This window comes from Phoca vitulina, unplaced genomic scaffold (assembly GCF_004348235.1).
Source record: "Phoca vitulina isolate PV1807 unplaced genomic scaffold, GSC_HSeal_1.0 scaffold11, whole genome shotgun sequence".
NCBI classification, from domain to species: Eukaryota; Metazoa; Chordata; class Mammalia; order Carnivora; family Phocidae; genus Phoca; species Phoca vitulina.
The window spans coordinates 23,663,144-23,669,131 of NW_022589714.1; positions in this window are offsets into that span (position 1 = coordinate 23,663,144).

The window sequence follows — 5,988 nt, forward strand, 5'->3', positions numbered from 1 at the left end:
AATTTCTTAAGCACAGGGCAAATACTTTACTTTTGAAATGTTGCCCCAAATAAGCAGCAGTATATCTAGAAAATTGAAAGGGGGTTTTCAAATTTTATTAATTATAATGTAAGTTATTGAGACAGATCACTTGGTTATGTTGCATAAGGGATAGTACTGGTAATAGCATTTGTATTTTATTTTACTGGAAATTAACAAAAAATACATACCAGCAATTAATTTTTAGAACTTGTTAGATCTTTATTCCCAAATGTATTATGGGCAACCATTATAGTCTAAATCTGATGGCTTCTGATGAATATACAATGTGACATGACTACTTAATTTTTATCCATACTTTGTGCCCTAGAGTCTGTTATGATGATGTACATTGGCAGATAAGAGTTACTTTTTTAAAAATTTTAAAGATTTTATTTATTTATTTGAGAGAGAGAGTGTGAACAGGGGAGAGGGAGAGAGAGAATCTCAAAGAGACTCCACGCTGAGCACAGAGCCTGATGCAGGGCTCGATCTCACAACCCTGAGATCATGACCTGAGCTGACATCAAGAGTCGGACGGTTAACCAACTGAGCCCCCCAGGCGCCCCAAAGTACTTATTCAACATAAATACTTACATGCTTATAGGATTGTTATTACTAATCTTATATATAGAAAATCTAATTTGTCAGAATCGTAAGAAAAATTAAATACAAGGACATCTCAGTATTGAAGCAGTGGGTTCATCTTAAATTTGCATGAGAGTCTTTCAAGAGACTGCTAGGGCCCTGGAACAACAGAAAAATCCTGAGCCACTCCTTTTGTTTTCTTGTAAATTGGTTGATTAAGGGGATGAAAAGTTTAAGTGGTAGAAAATGTTTCCCAGTGCTACACATTCTCATATCTCTGAGGAAATGTATTTTCCTCATCAAATTATGTTTTAAGTAGTGGGTAGATTTCCTATAAAATAGGAATACATATAAAAGCCCATATAGCCTATAATATCCTTAAATATTAAACAGCAAGAGAAGGAAAAATTTACATACCATCTCAAAGATTAAATGTAACTCAGTTTCAGAGGAGCTTTATTATTAAATATTTATTGTAAACTAGCTAAGAGCTCAATAATTATATATTATTTATGGGCGCCTGGGTGGCTCAGTCGTTAAGCGTCTGCCTTCGGCTCAGGTCATGATCCCAGGGTCCTGGGATCGAGTCCCACATCGGGCTCCCTGTTCGGCGGGAAGCCTGCTTCTCCCTCTCCCACTCCCCCGCTTCTGTTCCTGCTCTCGCTGTGTCTCTCTCTGTCAAATAAATAAATAAAATCTTTAAAAAAAAAAAAATAATAATTATATATTATTTAATATATAGTATAATAAATATGTAATATAATAATATATATTAGAGTGAGAGAGAGAGCAGGGGGAAGGGGCAGAGGGAGAGGGAGAGAGAGAATCTTAAGCAAGCTCCATGCCCAGAGATCATGACCTGAGCCAAAGTCAGGAGTCGGATGCTTAACCAGCTGAGCCAGCTGGGTGCCCCTATAAATTATTTTTTAAAAACAATACTCAAAAATGAGATTATAAGCACTTTGGAGCCCATTGGGGCACTGTTTGTACATTTAGTGATGCTAATTATTACACTACATTCACTATTCTCTCACGTTACAGAGAATGTAAGAATTCAATGTAAGGATCCACGTTGGACCTCTTACAAATGAGTTTTTTTTTTAATTGCAAAAACTATATGTTTAAAATAATTGATAAGCAGCCTTGTTCATACAGAATAAAATTGGTGTTAAAGAACACGTGCTTTGATGAAAGAAGACAATTTCTGAGATCTACAACTTTAATCAAATTACCTTCCCTAAGCTTCAGTTTCTTAGATAAACATATGGGGCTCATAAGATCATTGGTCTTTAATGTTTCCCAGATTGAGATGAGAATCAAATTAGATGACGCATATGAAGGTACTGTGTGAAGAATGGAGTATAATATGCATTATCATTATTAGTCAAAGTTACATCTTTAGTTTTATTCACATTTTTTACTCTTGTGAACAGGTAAAATAGGTAAAAACATGAGCTATTCCTATTATTATGGGAACAGAGAGTACTTCTGAATCTCATAGCAGTCCCACTACATACCACCTTGAAATCCTTAGGGTTCTACCCAGATCTGCTTAAAGTGGCAATACCCTGTGCTTCAGACCTTTCTAAATATATGCCTGAGAAAAATGTAGAGCATATACATGTAACAACTAAAAACTAAAATTAAATCTCCTTGCAAGTCACAACTTCTTTTACCATAGCATCCTGATTCCACTCAGTACATTATATGAAGTCTTGTGTAGTTATTTTATGATGTTTTACAATTCACAGTTTTATAGTTTGATTCAGATTTTGGGTGGCAAGTAAACAAAAACACTTCCAAAGATTAGAAATGGAAATTCATGTTGCCCAGTATTTAATGAAGCTAACTAAAACTTTAGTATGAAAATCAGAAAGGGTACCATGAAAAATAAAAATGTAAAAGCAATCTCAGTCATCAGCATAGATGCAAATTTCGTAAACATGAATTCTTGCAAATGAAATTCATATATCTACACATATCATAAGCAAATGGGATATATTCTGGGGATAAAATAAAAGTTTAATATTAGACTATCAAAGTTATAATGTAAGCATGTCAGTAAGTGAAAAACTGATAAAATTAATATTAAGTTCTGCTAAAAATTCAGAAAACTACAGAAGAAAAATTCCTTAATGAGTTAAAAGATATCACTTTCAGAAGAGCAAAACATTACATTCAAAGGTGAAAGCTTCAAAAACCTTTCCTGAAAAATAAGAAAAAGAATTTCATTAACATTATTTGAGTGTTTTTTCTGATAGTCCTGGCATTATAATAAGCTAATAAGATAGTTTAAGAATTATGAGCAAAAGAATAAAAAATTTCATACTGACAAATGATATAGTATTACTAAAAATAGGAGAGTTCAATAAGGTTGCTCAATATACAAGTCAGTTGCACTTCAATATACCAACATAATTAGCTAAATATATAATGTTACAAAAAACTATTTAAAATAACAACAAATTCCTGGGGCACCTGGGTGGCTCAGTCATTAAGCGTCTGCCTTTGGCTCAGGTCATGGTCCCAGGGTCCTGGGATCGAGCCCCACGTCGGGCTTCCTGCTTGGCGGGAGGTCTGCTTCTCTCTCTCCCACTCCCCCTGCTTGTGTTCCCTCTCTCGCTGTGTCTATGTCAAATAAATAAATAAAATCTTAAAAAAAAAAATAACAAATTCCTAAGATTTCTGGAAGTTAACCTAAGAAAATATGCATGTGATCTTTATGAAGAAAAGTTATAAAATTATATTAAAAATGTCTTAGATACCCTTGTAAAATGAAAACATATACCACGTCCATGTATAGGAAGATAAGGTATCACAAATATATCAGTTACAGTTTTTTTCTATGAAAACATTGGAATTCAAATCAAATACTAATATGAATTTTTATGTAATTTAATAGGATGTTTGCATGTGTAACTGGTTCCAATGTTTATATCAAAAGGCACAAGACAAGCAGTATGCAACACAATCCTGAGGAAGGAGAATATGCAAGACTTGCCCTTTCAAAATCAAGACATTGTAAAACTATACTAATTAAGTCAGTGTTTGATTGGCTTGGGGTTGACAATCTGTCCGATGGAATAGGATAATGATCCTGGCAACAGAACACATGTACAGGAAGGATGATGCATGACAGAACTGGTAATGGCAGATGAGTATAGGAAGGATGACTTCTCTGTGAGTTATCCTAGAATAATTGGTGTTCCACATTAAAAGGCAAAAGGAGGAAAAGGTTGGAAAGATTCTATACAGAGTAAATAATAAGCGATTCTGTCTTGGGCAACTGGCAAAAACAAATGTTTTTAAGCAGGAGAGTGGCATGATTTGATTTGTATTTTTTTTTAATTTTTATTTTATTTTTTTAAAGATTTTATTTATTTATTTGACAGAGAGAGAGATAGCGAGAGCAGGAACGCAAGCAGGGGGAGTGGGAGAGGGAGAAGCAGGCTTCCCGCAGAGCAGGGAGCCCGATGTGGGACTCGATCCCAGGACCCTGGGATCATGACCTGAGCCGAAGGCAGACGCTTAACGACTGAGCCACCCAGGCGCCCGATTTGATTTGTATTTTAAGAGTTACTTCCTTGTCCTTACCGGTGGCTGTTAAAAGAATTTTCCCTGATGATAATCTATTTCCATTTGCTGGTGAAAGGAAAATAAGTGATTATAGGTGTGTTTCCTTTTAAAAAGATTGTTAATTGCTTTCAGAAAGAATTTATTCAACTATTTGACTAGTTCTCAGCTTTCTTTGCAATCATCTATTTTCTTAAAATCTGCCTCTGTAGCTCATATTTATCATACATTTCCTTTGGCTAGACTGAGAGGTGTCTACCAATCTTAAACTGAATACTCTGGCTTTTGATTTCAGTATTGTTTTGTAAACTTTTTTTTTTTTGCATTATACGATTAATACCTGCTCTATAAATTATGTCATCTACTTATAGTCCATGGACTAATCAATCTGTGAAAATCCATGAAAGAAACAAATATTTCATAATTTATTTTGAAATATGCTTAGTTCCCACAAAAGCATTTTCAAAATGGCATGAATCTTTAAATTGCCAGGAAAAAAACCCCACAGCTTTTTAAGAACTGTGAGTATTTAACAAAACCTGGCACATAGTAAACTGTGTGTAAATATTAATTTTTTTCCTTGCTCCTGCTTTATTAGTAGATATTAAACTAATTGAGATGAATTTAAATGGATTGTATAAAGTTGGATTTTAAGGTGAATTAAACACAATTTGTAGAACATGGAAGTATAAAGTATTAAACATGTAGAGTATTTTGTAGTGATAAAATCCAAGCTCTTTCTAGAAATAATACAAATGAAGAGAACTAAGTCACAGAGAGTTTCTATAGCTAATACATGTTTGCTGATCTGATTGCTGGTAAAACAAAGAATCAAGACTTAATGTTTCTTAATAAACAGTCTAGTATATTTTCCTATATGAATTATATGTAAGTCTTATACATATAGTCTTTTTGCACATTAATATTTCATTAAATAGAAAATTTTGCATATACACAGCTATCACAAATGTTCACTATTATTTTCTAGATATTACTTCCAAGATGCATGAAATAAATAAAAAGCCATAGTTGTAAATTATTTAACATTTAGCTAGTAATTCATGCTCCAGAAAGCAATACATTATCACGCTATCTTTGAATTATTATTCATGGATTACACTGATATTAATAATAATTTATCGGAAGTAGGGTTAAATAATATATGTCCTTTATTTAAACTCTTCAGTCATTTTGGAGTCATTATCAAACTATCTTGTAAATAAGCTTGGTATTCAGTTTTCTCCGTAAGATTCCAACTTTCACATTTAATCTTACACGTAGAATGCTAACTATGAAAAAGAGTCTTTTCTTTAAAATCTGTTTAGTAGTTTGTGATCTACTAACCAAGAAACTGAAGAAAAAAAAAAAAAAGGTTCAGCCTGAGAATCCTGTACTCTTTTAAATTATGTATTTTATTAAAAGGAAAATATACTGCTGGAGTAGTTGTTTATAACTTATCAAAGAATTGAATATTATACACATGAGTTTTATTTTATTTGTTCTAACTTAAATATATATGCTTTGGAGTCTGTATTATATTCGTCTAAAATATATTCTATTCTTCTAATCTATTTAAAACCCTTCTTTGTATAGTAGGGGAGGGCAGGGTTATTGACTTCTGATTTTTCACTAAAACTGCTTTAAAATTTCCTTTACCTTCATGCAGTGGGAATGGCTATGGGTTACTGTGCACTGGAAAAATCAAATAATTAGGTGTCAAAAAAATTTTGGAAACTCTCCACCTAGCAACAATTAAGTTTTAAATATTTTTTGTGTGTGTGTGGCTAGACTCAGCCTTATGCTCAATAT